Source organism: Thermobia domestica, chromosome 1 (assembly GCF_964235325.1).
Source record: "Thermobia domestica chromosome 1, izTheDome1.hap1.1, whole genome shotgun sequence".
Lineage (NCBI taxonomy): Eukaryota > Metazoa > Arthropoda > Insecta > Zygentoma > Lepismatidae > Thermobia > Thermobia domestica.
In genome coordinates this window covers 44,976,220-44,997,595 of record NC_137454.1, presented here as the reverse complement: position 1 = coordinate 44,997,595, position 21,376 = coordinate 44,976,220, and positions in this window count along the sequence as shown.

Genomic DNA, 21,376 nt, shown 5'->3' with positions numbered 1-21,376 from the left:
AGTCCACTGAGTAGTATTTACCAGATCTTTTGTTCCGATGTCAGTGTTAAAACAGGGGGGAACCAGAGGGGCAAAGTGTTAAAAAAGGAATTTTTTAACCCCCAAAATCCCGTTTTTCGTCATTTTCCCGCCTCACATACACGATAGGACCACGTGAGTCATACCGTCTCAAAGGCCGTTCCATTCTGAAGAGAACGACGGTCGAATTATTATTCTAGGGTAATTAGGGCCGTCTCAGTGAATTTTTATCCAAATATACTTCTGTATAGGATAAAAATGGGGCATGGTAGGGAATTTTTTTCTGGCGGGCCTATTTTTTCACGTAGAAAATTGAAATTTTGCACAAACATTCAGTCCACCGAGTAGTATTTACCAGAAGTTTTTTCCGATTTCTGTGTAAAAACAGGGGGGTCCAGAGGGGCAAAAGTTGAAAAAAGGGAAATTTTGCCCAAAAAATCCCTTTTTTTAAAAAAATTCCCGCCTTAGATACATAATGGAGACATGTGAATGGTACCGCCTGAAAGACAGTTCTATTCTGAAGAGAATGATTGGCGGATTATAGTCCTAGGGTAATTAGGGATGTCTCAGGATTTTTTTCCCCTGAGATCATAGTGTTTTATGGTGATTTGGGGCATTGTGTGAATTTTTGATAAAAATTCTCCCGCCCTTACTATTCAAGATAGAAACTTGAAATTTGGCACACACATTCAGTATACCAAGTACTATTTATCAGATTTTTTTAGATGGCTACAATCATACAGGGGGGTCCAGGGGGGGCCAAAGTTCGAGAAAAAAATTTTCTCTCCGAAATTTTCACTTTGACAATTTTTTCCCGCTTCCGGTATATGGTATGAGCATGCAAGTGGTACCATTTGAAAGCCAGCTCTATTCTGAAGAGAATGAGGTATGAACCATGATCCTAGGATAAATAGTGACGATGCAGTAGCTGCTTGACTGAAAGTCTCAAAAATAGCCCAAAAAGCCAAGAGCTCCTAAGGGTTAATGAAATGGTTCATTTACAAGCGATTCAATCTGTCAGTTTCAGTGCTGCTCTGACGCCATTTGATTTGCTCAACACAATCTTTACCAAAACCTAGTCAACGTTTTTCCGAATGCTACTATTGCTCTTCGTATTTTTTGTACTCTATTAGTGTCTGTGACGGAGGCTAAAAGATCGTTTAGTGCACCTGCAAGATTAAAGAATGCCCTTCAGTTATCGATGACTCAACAAAGATCATCCGACTTGGGAACTCTTGTAATGAAGTCTACTTTAGCTCCTAAACTTCAATGATATAGATACATTTGCTAGCAGGAAAGCGAGAAAAGTTGTTTTGTGAATTACGAAGCGTAACTTTAGTAACGTAGCTAATTAGTATATCGTCGGCGGCAATTCAAAACCTGCTATGTGCATTTTGCAGGAGAAGCGAAAAACAGTATCCTGGTTAGCTTTTTGGCTTTATAAAAGTGATGTTATAAGTAATATTTGATGCTGCACGTAACTGGTACCTTCTCAAGTAACTTGAGAAGGTATCAGTTACGTGCAGCATCAAATATTACTTATAACATCACTTTTATAAAGCCAAAAAGCTAACCAGGATACTGTTTTTCGCTTCTCCTGCAAAATGCATATAGCAGGTTTTGAATTGCCGCCGACGATATGTACGTAGGCGTACCCATAAATTCCAGGACAGTGTTTATAACATGCAAACCGCTCCCAGTTCACGAGTTTCCCGCTAGGATGTGTTGCGGTGGTGTCTTGTGAGCCAGTGTGCCGAGTAGCGTGGTTTGAAGTGGGAGCGTTTGAATGTTGCACGTGTTTTCGTGTGTGTGTTGCATTAGTCGTCTGCGATTTTTCTTATCTAGGCGGTATGGTGGAAGTTGAAGAACAAAGGGTGTGCATCAAATTCTGTGTCAAATCCTTGTCAACGTCATTACGGGCGATAAGAGCATCGTCTATGCTTATGTCCCAGAAACTAAACTAGTCTTCTCAATGGAAGAGTCCTGGGTCTCTAAGACGTAATAAAGCACGCATGGAAAGAAGTAAATTGAATACCATGCTCATTTGTTTCTTTGACCAAGAGAAGATCGTACGCCAGGAGTTTGTCCCACATGGAAGCACGGTCAATGCAGACTTCTACTGTGATGTCCTAAGAAGGTTGCGTGAAAATGTGCGTCGCAAAAGGCCACATAAATGGGATAACGGTAACCCCATTCTCCATCACGACAATGTACCTGCACACCGGGCCTTTAAAGTGGCGCAGTTTCAGGTTACGAACAATATGACAGTGGTTCCCCATCCCCATACTCACCTGACCTGGCCCCCTGTGTTTTCTTTTTCCCCAAGCTAAAGCTTCGGATGAAGGGCGAAGATTCGACACCATTCCAGAAAATCAAGAAGAATCGCAGCGGGTACTTGACACTATTCCAAAAAAAAAAAAAAAAAAAAAAAAAAAAAGGACTTCCAGAAATGCTTCTAAGCATGGCAGAAACGCTGGGATCGCTGTATTAATGCAAAATGGGAGTACTTTGAAGGTAATGGAGGATTTTAACTTCAAAGGTAAGAAACTTTCATTTTACAGATTCAGTCCTGGAACTTTTGGATACATGCATTTAATGTAATTAGTATAATGCAACTAGTAAATATATGAGATATAGTTTGGCAGTTTTTATACCGGGCCCGATGATTAACTCAACCCCGGGGTCCGAGTTGGCTCTCGACGGGCCTGAGCTCGAGTATCGTCTGGACGTGTGTCGCGTCACAAAAGGGACACATATTGAACATTAGTAGAGGGTGTATAAACTTAGTGAATGTGTGGTTCTTTACATATATCTTTCATGTGTGTAATTTAATCTTTTCAAAATGAATGAATTATTTATGCTAGCCCGGTATTTTAAAATGAATCAAACGATATATTTAAATAATATTTATTAGACATAAGTCTATAAATAACGCACATTATTAACTGTTTTTCCTCATCAGAAGATCGTCATACAATTTTTTAATAAACACAGAAATACTAGCAGGTGAAATGGAAGAATCGAGACAAGATATACAATTTATTGTAGATTTCCTTGATAAGTTATTGATGTCCATAACTACAATGTACACATAAGCAATCTTGGTGACTGAAAGGATTATTATTTTGATCTCGCCTTTCCCGCCCATCGTACGTGGAACGCGATCCAGTATCGTACTCATTGACGACGTAGTTGCGGGATCGTGTTCGGTCACTATACACGCTTTCTGCTTGAGCGTGAGTTTCCTGGGAGCAACATTTTTCCCCATACTCCAAGGCATACGAAGTCATATTACGTAAGTTCTTTATAGCCGTTGCAGGATAGGGTTCAATAGATATTTTGTGTTGAGGGCATTGAGCATCTGAACTATATGATTGTTTCGAAACCTGTTCACTTTTTGATATACTTCTTCCATCCTTGCTGTCGTCCCAGACATCGAGATGTGTTGCGAGATCTTGAATTTCTAAAACTTTCTTATCAAGTAGATCATTTGTTCGACAGGCAATATTTTCCCAACATGCTACATCCGACTTTAACTTGTGATTCTCTTCTCTGACTTCGCTGTTAAGTCTTTCGAGTTCACGTATACGCTTCATAAGAACTGTCCGTGGAATATAATGAACACCATGAGTGCGTCTATTTTTTGATGCTGAAAACCATTTTCTTCGTCGCTCAGCATTGGGGATTGATTGTTCAGTTGAATCTGGTAGTTCAAATTTCTGTTTATTTTTGTTCTTTCTTCTGTGATTCTTTTTATTAATTTCCTCCTGACACTCATCTTGTACAATATATTCCTCCTCGTATTGTTCAGCAACGTCATTTATGATCTCATCTCCTGCTTGCTCTGACCTGTGAATAATCTGTTCATCGTCAGCTTCTGATCCTTTCAGCATCTCTTGTAACATTTTTGCCTTTTCACTCGCCTTGTCGACTTTTAATTCTACATTCTCAAGCGTTTTCTTTAGGCTGTTATGTTCTGATTTAAATTCTCTTAAATTCTGTATCTTTGTCATTATTTCTGTGCAAATCGTTTTCGTCCTTTCTCTAAATTTATCTATTTCTGGACTTATATCACGCTTTTCTTTTGGGATTTGAGAGATTATAGCAGCTAAATCTTGCTGAACTTTTGTTGTACTTTCTTGTTCGTTTGTCCCTTCTTGCTCGGAAACCGTTTTCTCCATCGCACATACAGGCTCTACTTCTTGAATATTTAGGCAACTGCCGAAAACTTCTTCAGAATTTTCATTAGTTGGCAATATAAATTTTTGTTTCGTTTCCAAAGGAAAGCCGGATTCTGTGTTCTCCACGTTACATGGGGAAATATCCTTATTCCCTTTCTTCTGCATATCAGATTTTATGTTATTAAGACTTGCGTTTTCTTTACCTTTGTTTGTTAAGTTTTTGTCCGCTGCAGGAATCTCCTTCGATTCATTTTCTTCAGGAATTATATCATATTTCCCATGGGACTCTTTGTCCTCATCGACTAACTCACATTTTGTTTCCAACTTTTGAGATTTGTTAATGTCTTGTGTTGATTTTCGTGCTTCAGCTATTTGTTTCTTCGTTTCACACATAAGTTTCTGTGCAGCATGTTGAGTTGCTTTAGCTCGTAAGTATGCAGATCGTAGTATGTCCTTATCTATGGAGAATTTGGATCTCAAAGGTATTGCTTCTACTAGCCTCATCGGTTCCCTCACACTGTTGTAAGCACTTGTAAAAGCTACGCCTGGGTATTGGTAAAGAGAAATAATTGGAGGCCTATAGCGTAATGATTGAAAAATTAACATTTGCCTTGGCATAGGTCCTTTACTTTTCCAAGCATCGCCAGAGAAGGTTACTTTTCGACGAGAACGAAATGATGTAATATTACTAGAGTTGTTATGCTGTGACAGAAGGTGACTTAGTTGTTCTTTCATGGCTGGAATAATCCTCCATTCTTTCAAATTAATATTTCCAGACAAAGATTTAATTTCACGAACATGCGAGTCTAAGTCTTCAATGCTTTTAATAAGGGCTTTGTATATGTCCTGCAACAAATCTTTGCTTTCATCTCCGCCGCGATCGTCTGCATATGTGTCAGCCATAGACAGGCTAAGGACATTTATTGTTTGTACAATCTGATTTATTTCCTCCTTAACGTACAAAAAATGACGAAGTGTGGACACAGGGTCGAAGTTAACTTCTGGCAGATTCCCTAAAGAATTGGAATGCTGAAATTTTTTTGTCTCTTGCATCTTGTTAAGTTTTCTCCTATTCGTAATTTGTGTTGAAATGAGAGTTCACATTACGTATGTGTTGCTACACAGATGACACTTATTTTTTTTTACACACCAAACATATTCCAGTAACAAGAAATTCGCAATGAGCTATTTCTTTTTCTACTAACCTTGCCAAATTTCTTCAGTGAGACAAAAAGTGTCCTCACAGAAACACTTTATTTCCACTTACGTAAAGTACGAATTTTCCAATTTTAATCGATGCCGTGCCCACAGATGAGAATATGGATAAACTAGCCCGGAATTTCGGGTACACAAGAATAATTTAAGCCATAAAATTCTTGTAATTTGCGAAAACATGGTAAACCACAAACAAAGCCGCAACCATGGTGCAGCGTCTTCTCGTGATATCATTGTCACTGCAGATACCTTGTGCCTTTCAACAATGTATGTATATATATATTATTCAAATATATTTATGTTGCTATAATTACTGCATTGTATTGAAGATGCATGCTAACTCAACTGCTGGAGTTAAGATGGACACCATACTACAAAGTTGCTGAGAGCTTTGCTTTCCTTTTTTTATTAATTTTTTTATCTTTAAACAATTTTTAATTAAGTTCATTTTCCATTTAATTACAATCTTTAATGTGTTACAAATATTTTTACTATGTTTGGCGCCACTTTTCTTCCTTCTACACATTATATAAATTGAAAAACAAGTTAATTGTTGACCGGCTAATCGTCCATATTGGACGGGCCATTTTGTGATACACTTTTGTGATACATTTTTATTTTAAAGCAATAATCAGTGATATAGTCGACCTTGGCTTGATTAAGCTGCGACTCTAAAACTTTATTCCTCGAAGGAGGATCAAGACAAGACAAGACAACTCAACTGCTAAATGAAATAATTCAAGTCATTATTCAAGTAAAACTTCAGAGAATCCAAAACAGGGTTACCAGATATTTTCTTTCAGCTGACCATGTCGTCTTTTTCGGGTTCCCCAACAAATTGTTCGGGCGAAGTTTTAGAAAAATGAAATGTTTACATATAAAAACAACTGCTTCAATTTCAAGATTCATAATGCACAAAGAGATGAAATGTTTTCAAATGATATCTAGTGGAAGTGTTTGAATCATGTTAAGTTTCTTTTTCTCTATTCATATAGTTACAATCCTAGGATAGAAAGCTGTACAATACTAAAGTACCTTTTGTCTAGCATACAGTCAGTGGATAAAAGATAGAAATAGATTCAGTGTAGAGTCTCTTAAGGGAATTGAAAAAAAAAAAAACCTCGATAGTCACGTTTTCGAGAAACAATAGTTTCCAGCTTTTATCAAAGTTGAAATTTAAATATTGAAACTTCAACCACATTATCAAATTAGTGCTCACAAGAGCACAAATTTCACACTTATATAGCTCTAATGTTTTAATACGATAGTTTAAGAACTAATTTTCTGAGACGAGTTACGTATATGCGTATATCGATTAAAAAAAAAACTTCCAAATTATTAGTGTATTACTCGCAATGTTGCCAATTTAACCTATTTTTGGCTAAATCTAGCATATTTGGAGAGGTATTTAGCCATACAAATGTACGAAATGCTTATAGCCTTAAATATAGCTTATTTTATGAGACTCTTTTGCCATTTTGGCATTTTTATTGGCCATTAAATTAATTCTAAAAATATTTTTTTCTTTGAAAATAAAGTGTATTTTTTTAAATGGCATATTTGTCATTATGTATTATTATATTAAATGATTTCTTTAGACAGGGTATTTTACTATGTAACAAACACTTGTTTTTCATTCTTCTTCTCTCTGCAAACCCACAGATTTACAACTAGTTACAGGCCCGAAACCAGCCACAGAGGTTTGGGGGGGCCATGGGTATGTTAGGAGGGCCAAGTCATTAAAAATTCTCTTAAAAATATCTAAATTGTGCATTTTGTATTAAGGTCTAGATGGGTCACGAAAATTTTAGGGGGCCAGGCCCCCTAGCCTCCCCTCTGGTTGCGGGCCTGACTAGTTAACAATACTTATCGACTCAGAAAGAATTATAATATCGCTCCCGTAACGACGCCATTTGGTACTTTTTAATTAATTTAATTTTCACGTTTTGTTGGAAGAATGGAAGTTTTCTAATATAAATTTAGTTAACTGTTCGGTTCTTCAAGCCACAGAGATGATGATGATGATGATTATTATTATTATTATTATTATTATTATTATTATTATTATTATTATTATTATTATTATTATTATTATTATTATTATTATTATTATTATTATTATTAAATGAAAGAAATAGGTTATCAAATTAGCTCGAAAACTCTCAATACAATCACGATTATTGATGTGGGTCTTCGGAGAAGAATTGTTTGTGAGGACTATGACTTACCAAAAGAAGTACTACTGAAAATTGGTACAATGTCAGTCTACACAAACAAAATCAATCCACAATCCAACTCTGGTGCATCTAGTTCCAGGGCCTCGGCTAGCTGCGACGTCATCGATGATGACTTATTTCAATACAACTGATGATATGGCTGTTAATTATCACAGATCTGTGTTATTGATGGATTTTTTTGTAATTTAAAGTCATGTATGTTGCTTGTTATAGTTTCAGCGAATAAAATTCAACATTTCAATTTTTACTATAATTCACTTATAATCCTACATAGGGATGCACGCGAGACGAGACGAGACGAGAAATGGAAAAGTCTCGTCTCGTCTCGCAGCCTCAAATGTTGGTCTCGTCTCGCGTCTCGTCTCGTCTCGCAAATGTGAAGTCTCGTCTCGCGTCTCGCATAAAATTTTGAGTCTCGTCTCGCGTCTCGCGCGAGACTTTCTCGCATGGTCTCGCAATCTCGCATATATTCTGGTCAAAATTTTGCAATGTGTTATTCTATGGCTGTTAATGAATGATGATGTGATATTCTGTCCGAAGGCAGGTATTTGACCTAAAAGTCCCTTGGCAAGCTGAATCCTTGGTGGTTTGCCATTGCTTTCCATGGGAGGAATGTTCATAACATTCTAAGGAGACGGAACCTAAAGTTCAACATGGTATCCGAACTTGTGTCCCCTCCGCTCCAAATTAAAAGAAAAGTTGTGCTGGAATTTGATTCCTGGACCATTAATTTACGTCAAATTAACCCTTTCCGGTACCCGGCTTTTTGGGCTATTTTTTTAGACTTTCAGTCAAGCAGCTACTGCATCGTCACTATTTATCCTAGGATCATGGTTCATACCTCTTTCTCTTCAGAATCAAGCTGGCTTTCAAATGGTACCACTTGCATGATCATACCATATACCAGAAGCGGGAAAAATAATGTCAAAGGAACAATTACGAAGGGAATTTTTTTCTCGCACTTTGGGCCCCTCTGGAGCGGCCCTGTGTGAACGTACTCATCTAAAAAATCTGATAAATAGTACTTGGTATACTAAATGTGTGTGCCAAATTTCAAGTTTCTATCTTGAATAGTAAGGGCGGAAGAAATTTTATCAGGAATTCCCACCATGCCCCAAATTACAGTAACACACCATGATCTCAGGTAAAAAATTTCCTGAGACATCCCTAATTACCCTTGGGTCATGTTTCGCCCATCATTCTCTTCAGCTTAGAACTGCCTTTCAGGCGGTATGACTCACATGTCTCCATCATGTATCTAAGGCGGAAAAATCCCAAAAAAAGGGATTTTTGGGTCTAAATATCCTTTTTTTCAACTTTTAGCACCTCTGGACCCCCCTGTTTTAACGCAGAGATATGCACAATTCCAATTTTCCAGGTGCAAAAGTAAGCCCGCCAATATATATATATATATATATACCGACAATGTCCCATATTCCCGTATACAGAGGGAAATTTTTAAACATTCCCTGAGACATCCCTACTTACCCTAGGATCATTGTTTGCACATCATTCTCTTCAGAATAGAACTGCCTTTCAGGCGGTACCATTCACTTGTCTCCATCATGTATCTAAGGCGAGAAAATCCTGTGAAAGGGATTTTTTGGTAAAAATTTCCCTTTTTAACGTTTAGCTCCTTTGTACCCCCATGTTTTAACACAGAAATACGAAAAGAAATCTCGTAAATACTCCTCGGTGGACTGAATGTTTGTGCACAATTTCAATCTTCTAGGTGCAAAAATAAGCCCGCAAAAAATAATACCGAAAATGTCCTAAATTCCCTTATACAGAAGTATATTTTCATAAAAATTCCCTGACACTTCCCTAATTACCCTAGGGTCATGTGTCGCACATCATTCTCTTCAGAATAGAACTGCCTTTCAGGCGGTACCATTCACTTGTCTCCATCATGTCTCTAAGGTGGGAAAATCGCGAAGAAATTGATTTTTTGGTAAAATATCCCTTTTTTCAACTTTTCGCCCCTTTGGATCCCCCCTGTTTTAACACAGAAATCTGAAAAAATAATCTGGTAAATACTACTCGGTGGACTGAATGTTTGTGCAAAATTTCAATCTTGTAAAAATAAGCCCGCCAAAAAATAATGAACATAGACCGGCCCCGCAATATTAAAAGAAAATATATATTTTAGAATTATGACGTCAACACCTCCTATATCTCGACGCAGGAAGGTGTGAAACCATACGTAAGGTCTTCTAGAATGCCTCTGGACATGAAAAAAAAAAAAAAAAAAAAAAAACGGACTTAAAAGCTCAAATAGGAGAGTTATAACGCAATGTACCATGAAACATCCCGTATGGTACAGATTGTACCATGGGAACCCCAAAGGGTTAATAGCATAATTTACAGCAAAACCAGCATAAATTGTTGCTGGATCCAACATTGTTTTCCAGCTTAGTGGTCTCCAGCAATATTTGGCTCTTCTAAAATATCGTCGCCACTATCAACATTTACACGTTTTGGTCATTTCCTTGAAAGGTGATTTTCCATTATAAAGATGTTTTTATACCGCCAAAAGCGCTTGTAGACAACAAAAGAACTCCTCACAACACAATACGACCCAATTCTTTTGGTTCGTTCGCGCTTGTAGCAATGTTGCATTATCGCATTTTATCAACTTTCGCTTTCAACTTATATAGTGTTGCCAGATCTAGAAAATAAAATTACTGACAGATATAGGGCCATTCCTACCATCTCGCATCAAACCTATAGGGCCATCCTACCAAACCAGTGTTTGAATTAAACTTCCAAACTAGAGGGGGATGTTGTGAGGTGCAGGTAGCCAGAGCCGAAACTAAGGTTACCAAGTTACACCACCACAAATGAAATTAAATAATAAGGTGGCGTGGCTGGAAATATTCAAAACTAACAGAGAAAATTTACATAAAATGCAAATCGCCAACATCTGCATAAGTACTTCCCTTCTTGGAGATGAGGGTACTCTCCTGTGATGGCCACCACTGCCACAAGTAAATCGGTAGAGCATAAAATTTCATTTAACGGGATGATCTACCTTTTCTCGGCACAAAAATTTTTATATTGGACCTTATGGGGAGAACATGGCTACCGAATTTCCTCAGTTTCTAAGGAACTAGGTATCTCTAATGGGAAAGAAAAATTTTGCAGCATTCTACAGAAGTTTATTAACGGGTTGAAATACTTAAATTGTATATTTGTTTGCTAGTTTAGCAGAAATAAATTATTAAAAAATAAATAAATTAGTTTCTTTTTATACAAATTATAATATGTCTAACTTTGGAACCAATTATGGTAGACAGATCAACTTTTTTTTGTTTTATTCCTTGAGAAGAAACGACTCTAATAGTTTTAATCACAACCATATCTGATACGCCAATTAAAAAATAGTATTTTAATATAAGTATTAAAGTTCACCTGTCAAAGTTTGACGAGGGTAAGTCACGCCCCATTCTAAGCTTGGCCGCGGAAAGGGCGGGGGTTGGTGAAATGGAGGGAGAAGGGGGTGGATGTCTGAATGAAACAGGTTCTCGACCAGTTTCTGAGATTACCTGTCAGCTGCCAAATACTGTTAGCTTTATAGAGTTTGTCTCCCTCAATGGTTCCATACTAAGAGACTGGACGATGTGGTGTGAAGTATCCTCTTTTCCCCATTACCTCTGGAAGTTTATCAAGATGCATTCTAGAGTGCGCGGGAAGAACAGTACATATCAGAAAACGCTGTTATTTTGGGAATTTTTTTCCCCTTCCGGACAAATATTATAGCATACAGTAGTGGCGAAGGGAAGGGGGGCAGACGGGTGCCCCCACAGGATTCCGACAATGTAAAGTCCTGGCCCCCATATATAGGTCTCCGTAGAAAAATGTCCCCTAAGTTTTTTTTTTTAAAGTAATGTCTTGGGAATATACAGGTATTTCAAATTTGAGGTGTTTTCCTGGTAGCCGTCATTTTCCAATATGGCCGCCACCCTACGTAAATCTCTCTCTCTCTCTCTCTCTCTCTCTCTCTCTCTATATATATATATATATATATATATATATATATATATATATATATATATATATATATATATAAAGAGAGAGATCGTGAACCAAGGCACTTAGGAAGATAATTTTGGTGTCAAACTATAGGTTTCTGAGGCCGATGAATTTAAATATGGCATTGTTTATTGCCACTTAGAAACCTTACAACCTGGCAACACTGTTGTCTAACGATTAACTGTACAAAGTTACAAATGCGTATATGCACGCATTACTCTAGGATGTAGCGTACTTCCTCAGGACTAAACGAAACCTACTTTTTCTGGTAGCTTTCATCACGACAAGATATATTTTACATGGTAACATGAGAGAACATTTGTCTAAATCCAATATGGCAGCCAATATGATGGCTAATTACTAGGCAACCAAGTAATGGACTTAATCAAATGCCTGTCAGTCCTAATTGGCCTAGAGCCTAGAGAATGGGAGAAAGAGGCAGGATACGGTCTCATTGAAGAAGCGTCTCCTGAGAGGGCGAGGGAAATTTAAAATACTCCATTTTTTAATGAAAAACACGATTTTGCCTTCTTGTCCGCAGACAACACTGCACACCAAATGCTCTATAAGACGTTCTCTAAATAGCCCTGTTAGATCTAACCTGTATTGTGTGTAAACCGTGCATTTTCACGGGGGAACAGCGGAGCAAAACCCCTGTTTTTTGTGATATTTCTGGTTTCTCGTGCTTACTTCGCTAAGACTAGGCACTGTAAGCCAATCTCCAATTATCCTATAGCAGTGTTAATTTCAGATCATTTCCTCCGGGGGCACCATTCACAGGGGGGAAAGCGATTAAAAATTGCGTGCTCCACAGAAATTTCTGCGAAGATCTCAAGCACCCGAGGGTGAATTTCGTAGCTCTTGGGAGAATTCCCCCCAGAATCACCCCTGAAATCATCACTGTCCTAGGGAGTTGAAACAAGAAGCAGGATACGCAAAAAAGAACAAACTTTCAAAGCATTTAAAGTTTAGGCTCGTTGCGCTAAGCGACTTCTTAGGACGAGGATATGGGAATTGAAAAATTCACGTTTTCTTTTATTTATTTATTTATTTATTTATTTATTGAAAAACATGTTTGCCCTTTTTTGTCCCCAGACAACCATGCAGACGACACACACCAATTGTCTTATACAAAAATGTTGCCATGATAGCTCCTATAAGACCCATTTGGAACGGTGTCCGTACTGTGCGTTGTTATATGGGGACAAGGGAGCAAAGCCCTGTTTTCTTTGACTTTTTCGTTTTCCGCGCTTACCCCGCTAAGACTACACACTGTCAGTTAGTCTCGATTTATCCTAAAGAGTTGAAACAAGAAGCAGGATACGCAGAAAAGAACATACTTTCAGAATGATGATGTCCTATGGGTGGGACCTATAGCTTAACGTAGGATCCGAACAACTTGTGTCTTCATCGGGAATCAAACAAGGGACTCCTTGATTATAAGGGATGAGCGTAACTATTCATCCACGACACACACATACATACATACAAACATATATATGTATGCAGATATAGATGTATATATGCAGAAAACACTGGATAGATTTCCACGTTACCCGAGGGGTACTATCCATGATGCCTTACCTTTTTATTTTTACAATGTAAGGTTCCCCTGTAGGCATATGAAACCATTGATTTGCAGTTTCTGTATGCAGATTAAGCTACTGAGACTATTCACTAATGACATCCATGCACTTATTTACAATATTTACATTAGAATACGAATAATATTTTGTAAACAGTAGGTTATTGCAAATGTTTACTGTGATGAATTACATATGAGTAGTACAGGGGAAGAATGATGAATATCACATTTTTAGTAAGATTTGGTTAGGTCAGGGGCGGATCCAGGGGGGCGATCGGGGCGATCTCCCCCCCAGAAGAGGAAGTTTTCTTATTTTTTATATATAAATAAAACCCATCCCAAAGTTTGGAGCCCTTAAAAGTAGCAGTATGACAACCCACCGCCCCCCCAGAAGTCGGTCCTGGATCCGCCCCTGGGTTAGGTTTAGAATTTTTTTTTCCTGCACCAAAATATATAACATGGGTGGTAACAATAAGTTGTAATCCACTCCTGGATGTACCCATGAGTGAACTACAACCTGCGTTCACCATCCATTTTATATATTTTGGTGCAGGAAAAACATTTTCTGAACATAACCAAACCTGACTGAAAATGTGGCTTTCATCATTCTTCCCATGTACTACTCATATTTGAGTGATATATGAATTTGTATATTTACACAAAGTGACAGTTTCTCACAAATAAACTTGTGCTTAAGAATGCGTTACACTGCCCAGTACATACTTACAATATGCTTTATATTTGTGGCCACTAAATAGTTTTATTGTTACTGACACCGAGGTTCACATCGCTACTTCCTTTGTACCTTTTTTGTGGATTGTCATCCGCCTTCGTGAATGGCCTCTTTGGTTCCCTGATTGGGAGCCCACGAAACACACGAGAATCAGCGAGCTCTGCTAGTATACATTTCATATAAAACCATCGCAGTATTGGCAAGGTCATTGAGGAAGTCTTCATTACGTTCTATTGTTATAATGGCATAATTTTCATTCTGATTACTAGGTATCTCACTTGCTACAGGGATGAACACGAAAAGATCACACATCTTCATTTCAGCACAAAACATTTGCTGTTGAATTTAGTAGTAGTACGTGTGGTTTTTTGGGAGAAAAAAATTTTCATTCTTTCTTGTGAAAATGTCATATATTACCTTTTACAGCCCGTGACGACAGTAAGATTTCTGTGATTCGGCCAATCCCTGTTCCTACTTGCAAATGCCTGATTTATAGCATTTACGCTATTAGTAAGCGCTACTGAGGTCAATAAGAGTTGAATTAGATTTTTGCGAGGGGCACATTGTTATAGCATGTTTTCTAAGGCACAAAGGGATGTTCTGAATGGGAGCAGCTATGTGTATGTTTAGCCAATGGAGCCATTTGTATCTTCGTGGCTTTGCACTCTAACTCCAAATAATAATAATAATAATAATAATAATAATAATAATAATAATAATAATAATAATAATAATAATAATAATAAAACTTTTGCCTCCTGAAAATAACCAGATGGTAAAGTTATGGTCGATACATTTTTGGAATTCGAAGGCATTTTAGAATGCTTGTCTATCATCTGGCTATCAGAAATACTCGTAATTGATCACCATTTTCTCTACATATCTATAATTTTCTTACAGGTTAGAAACACCTCCTCGAAAGAGAGAGAGAGAGAGAAAAAAAAAGAGAGAAAGTGGCCGAACTTGGGCTATTGAACGTGAGGACAGGATGTTTACATTCGCATTGACACCTGCTGTGAAAACGGTCCCTTCATATCTCTCGGGACGAAAACAGAAGAAAAGGGTGGGCGCGGATGCCTTACCCTCGTCAAACTTCTTGACAGGTGGACTTTAATACTTATATTAAAAAACTATTTTTTAATTGGCGTATCAGATATGGTTGTGATTAAAACTATTAGAGTCGTTTCTTCTCAAGGAATAAAACAAAAAAAAGTTGATCTTTCTACCATAATTGGTTCCAAAGTTAGACATATTATAATTTTATAAAAAGAAACTAATTTATTTATTTTTTAATAATTTATTACTGCTAAACTAGCAAACAAATATACAATTTAAGTATTTCAACCCGTTAATAAACTTCCGTAGAATGCTGCAAAATTTTTCTTTCCCATTAGAGATACCTAGTTCCTTAGAAACTGAGGAAATTCGGTAGCCATGTTCTCCTCATAAGGTCCAATATAAAAATTTTTGTGCCGAGAAAAGGTAGATCATCCCGTTAATGAGAGCAACAGATCTCAGGGTTATCTGCGCAACAGTCATGGCCAAGATGCTACTATAGTGAGTTGTTTAAAATTACCAAAAGGGTTAAAAAAAACTACTTTAAAATAACAGGTAGCAGCCTGTTACTAAAAACTCACTATACTCATGACTGATAGTTTGGTTCTCTTGGCATAATATTCTCTCTGGGCCTCATTCAGAGAGCTGGTCAGACATACACATAACAAGGGAAAATGCTTCCTTGTCTCACACTCCTGAAACAGAACATTTTCATTAGCAGTAGGTACTCACCCTGCAGCAAATTGACTTCAACACAAATTCTGATTAGAGATGACGGTTTATTTCCAAGAGAATGAAACATCAAGATGAGTATGGATGTTGATGATAACATTCCAATACACTGATACTTAAACTTCTTATGTAGTGCACTACTAAAACACTGACACTATGATATATATTGATATATATATACACAACACTTGTTTCACTATATTAGAAAATTAAAGAGGGGAGGACGAAAACTTGTTAATTAAGGTCTGGTTGACCTTAGAAAAATTAAAAGAACATTTAATACAAATTTCTTTACTCCTCAGATGATGAGTTTATAGTCTCTGTCAGTCTCAGAGAGGAGAAAAATATATCACACAAAAATTTTATTGTTAGGCAACACGTTAAATGAAGATAAAAAAAAACAAAAACAAAAATTAAATTTATCATATATCTTGTATGTTCGCTGCACTGTTCCTGTAGCTGACTAATATGTTCATGTACACTGTTCTAGCACAAAGTCACCATGTCCTTCCACATTCCCATTTCACTGTAGAGGGTGAATGTTCCTGTTAAATGTTTAATATGCTGGACGATGAATTCTCTGGGCGTGGACATGTGGTATGTCCATGAAAGCAAGCATTACAAATGCTTGGAACCTTGTTCAGAAAGTCCAAGGAAGGCACTGCGTTTGTGACGTTACAGGCCTTAAAATATCTCAACTTTTACGTATTCACTGCCATACTGGACGTGTAAACGTTTCCCCATACTATAGGTGGGGTATTAGGCAAGATGTCTACTTTAGTTCTTCTCCTACAAAGTTTCGGTTAGCATGATAAAGCAAAAAAATAATAATGGTTATTAAACGTAACTCTCCATTATAAATTGTAGTTAACTTGTATGACTAAGCTTCCACTGCTTAGATAAACGCACTGTTCAACACGTTCTTTAACTCACACTCAATAGTGATTAGTATAGACAAAGTTTATCACTACACACGAGTCCGAATACATTAAATCATGTATTTCAACAGGAATCTCCACGGGGACCGAAGGTGTCCTCACGTTCCTGGGATATCACTAACCGTTAAGCAAAGAAGTAGAGAGGACTTCCTTACTATGATTGTACGTGTTTCCACTTCCAGATCAGAGAACGAACTTCCCTTGTTCACCACCAAAACAAGTATATCTACCGCACAAAAACCAAGAAAGGAAGAAACTCGCTTCCTTTCGAGTCTTTAACAAAAGGTTTTTGTGCCTGAGGCGAGCTTCCGGGTGGCCCTTTCTGCAAATACCACCAGTTCAGCCGCTTCTCGTTGCAAATTGTTCCTGCACCCTTTGACAGGTGCTGCTGTATTTACAATGACGGTGAACTTGGAACCTTCTGCTCCCAGCAGAAGTCTATGAGAGTTTTTTAAACAATATAATTATCTTCACTTATAAAAACACTATAAAAAGGAAAAATACATGTTATGATACACTGAAATAAAGTTAAATATACATAGAATATATTGATATATTAGACATAAACTGTCATCTCCCCCAGTAACAGAAATAAGCCCAATTTCCTGCGGCTGTCCTTCAAGTTGTCTGCTACTAATGGCATCCATGTTTGTATGGAGAGGGAGTGAGGAAACATCTTGGTTAATATTTAATTTAGACAATTACAAGATCCAAATGTCTTGTGCGGATGGGATACACGTTGATAAAATTAATCAGGAATTTTGTACGGTATTTCCAAGAACGATTGAGCGTAATACGTTAATATTAATATTTTACATGGAAAATAAGTCAAAATAGAGTAAAACATTTTAAACTGGCTTTGCATCTTGGGAAAAAAACTAGGTCCGTTCGCTGACGGTACCGGTCCTGGGTGAAGAGGGGGGCGGAAGAGACGCTTGAGCTCGCTGCACACAAAATCACACCTATAGAAATCCAAAAACTCACATGTTGACGCTAAAATTTTTACAACTTTTTACACAATAGAAGTTGTGCGTCTATACCCACTGTTTCCAAATCAGTGTCGATTCACTAAGGAAGGGCGTAGGATCCTTCCTGTGTATAATGAGTCTTAATTAGTTCCTCATCTAGTGATTTCTTGACGTGGTGAGTCGTGAGGACCTCACATATAGAAGTCTAGGCGACGAGAAGTCGTGAGAGACACAAAAAAATTCTCTGTCAGCGCTAGCTCCGTCTTCCATGGTTCTAACACTCAATGCATGATTCCTATAGAATATGCTTATTTCTTCCATTAATTTATCCATCATAGAGTATTTTAATATAATTCTCCCTTCATCCCCATGTATGCTATACATTATACAATAACCCAGTAATTAGATGCAAGCGGTAAAGTACAATATAATTAGCCTATAAAGGAAATAAACATAAATGAATAAATACAATATAATACAATATTGTATTAATATTTCCGTACTACGCTCGGTGTTTTACACAATTTACTCAGAATACCTAGATAATATTAAATAAGTATGCTAATATTTAAGCAATTAATTGTATCGAAAAATGATCTATTTACATATTGATATGTAAATGTGCCCCTCATCTGCATTTTGATATGCAGATGATGGAGGACATAGGCCTTCTACAGTATTTCCCCCCTATGATTCTAGGTGCTGTACTTGCTAGTACAGGACGTAGATCATAAAGAGGGCACATTTTTGTTCCTAAAAAATAAATAATCCCACAAAACAGTGAAAAAACAACAAAAACATACAAGGTAAATTTAAAAGTAAACACAATACACAGCAATACCAATAAACAAAACTAAATATAGAGAGTTCAGGATTCCCTAACTTTACATAAACCTGAATCACATAAATCCCCATACATACACAAATACACTAATACACTATTTATAGTTCACTAAATACACAATAGCACTAACACTATTTACACATGTGTCAAGTCCGGGGTTCGATGCATCAATGTGTGATACTGTTGCGACTCTATTGCACCAGTACCACTGTGATTTGCTTCTTCTTTAGCAATGTACGGCTTTAAGAGGAAGGCATTCCTGGTCATCTTGACCTCTTTGGTCGCTGGATCCGCTAGTGTGTACATATTTCGGCCGGTGGTAGCGACAATTTGCCACGGCCCCGAGTATAAGAGTAAGAGTTTTTTTCGAAACACCTGCTAGAGCATCCGACTTGGGGAAAACTCTAGATAGAACAAGGTCACCCATATTGTACTCTACTGTACGGTGTGACTTGTCAAAGTTTCGTTTTCGTGCAGCAGCATTCTTTTTGTGGTTCTTTCTTGCAATCTCAATGTAATACTGCACGTCATGGCGCTGATCCACTTCTGGGATTTCAAATAGCCTGGCTATGTCTCTAGACATAGACTGTCCAAAGTGACATTCAAAGGGTGACACGCCAGTGGTCAGGTGTTTCGCGGAGTTCAAACACTTCTCTATTTTATCTAAGTATTTGGGCCACAATCTTTGGTTATCCTGGCACAATTTACGTACTAAACGTACTGTCGCCTTGACAGCTACTTCCGACATCTCACCCTGGGGATAATATGGCGTGGAAGTGATGTGCCTGATACCAAGTTCTGCTAACTCATTTTTCCAGCGGTTAGACTGGAAAGGTGACCCTCTGTCTGTCAAGACTAGTTCCACACAAGGGTTCACTTTTAAGTACTCCTTTAGTTTCCTTATTGCAGTGGTCGTGTTGGCTTTTCTACACGCATATAAGCCAATGAGTTTCGAAAATGCGTCGTAGAACACTAAAATGTAGTGGACTCTCCCAATTCCCTTGGTTATGGGTTCTAACCAGTCAGCACAGGCCAAATAGCCTGGCTTCTCAACGACGACGGGATTCAGTGGTCCCATACGATAACATTGGGGAGGGTTGCTCTTCTGGCATAATTCGCAGGAAGCACAAAATTTCCTCACACTTGCTCTCATCTTCGGCCATACGAAGAATTCAGATAGAAGTGGTAGTAATTTACTAGCCGACATGTGCCCTCGATCTGTATGGTAATAATCGAGCAGTGGAATTACTAGCACTTCTGGGATGCATATCCGGACTCCTTCCCGGTCACGCTTACATAAGCGTCCGTTCAACACTTCAAAACGGTGACAATTTATTTTTGGTGAGTCCGTCTTCTCTTCTACATCTTTCTTGATCTTGCCATAGACAGGATCTGAAGACTGCATCTCCGGTAGTATGGCAATCATCTTCCTCAACTCACATGGAATTTCCGTCAGGATGGACATCAGCGACTCCTGGAGGATAGGCTTCCGTGCAACACTGAGGTCTTCTTCTGTGTGAAGAGGGTACCTAGAGTGATAATCACTCAAATTTTCGTTGGACTTAACAAACTGAAATTCAAAATTGAAATTGGAGAGCAGCATCGCCCACCTGGTGATGCGCTGGTTTGTAAGCCTACAGTATAGAATGAACTTAAGAGCAAGGTGGTCGCTGCGAATTATGAATTTAGTTCCTACTAAATATTGTTTAAATTTAACAACCCCATCTATCAGTCCAAAAAATTCCTTTTCCGTCACAGAGTAGTTCTTCTGTGCCGCATTAAACACACGTGATGTGAATGCGATGACCCTAATGTCATCATTATCATCACGCTGGTACAATAGAGATGAACACGCAATGTCACACGCATCCGACTCTAAAATCAGCTGTTTGTCAGGCAGGACGGTTTTCAGCACTACTTCTTCCTGGAAGATCTGCTTGATCTTCTCCATCGCTGCCTGATGTTCTGGTTCCCACTTGAACCTCACGTTCTTCTTCAGTAGTTGGAACAACGGATGGAGAACTTCCGAGTATTTCCTACTGAAGCATCTGTAATACTGGCAGTAGCCAATGAAGGAACGCAGTTCCTTTACGTTCCGGGGTGTTCTAAAATCCAACACCGACTTCACTTTCTCCGGATCTTTACCGATACCGGATTGAGAAAGATGAAAACCAAGTATGTTTAAGCTTTTCCTTGCGAAATTGCACTTTTTCAGCCTGAGAGTTAGGCCGCCTGCAGTGAGTAAACCCAACACTCTGTCGAGGTGTACAATATGATCATTGAAGCTCCTGTCGGCCAAAATTAGGTCGTCAACATATGCGCCGCAGTACTCTCTAGCTTCAGTTCCTATCAGCATATCTAAAGCTCTGACGCAAGAAGCAAGGCTTTGTTTCGTCCCAAAGGAAGTTTCTGAAAGACATAAGATATGCCTTCATGTAGGAATCCTAAGTATTTTTGGTCGCTTTCCTTAACTTTGATTTGTAAAAACATTTCGGTTGCATCGACACAGCTAAACCAAGAATTATCACAAATGTCCTGGAGAACCGATAGGGGTGGTATTGGTCTGTCAGAAAGATCACCAGATATTTTGGCCAGAGCTCGGCCATCAATACAGACTCGAATACGTCCGTCACTCTTCGGTGTCACTACCAGAGGATTAATATACGCCGTAGGCTGTTTCTTAATCACACCCCATGCTTCCCATCTCGAAATTTCATTGGATACTAAGTTTCTAAATCTCTTAGGGTAAGGATAGAGTTTTGTCTTGATTGGACGTTCGTCCGTTACTCCAATCTCATGCTCGTAGTTAGCTATGCAACCTGGCTTGACATCAAAAA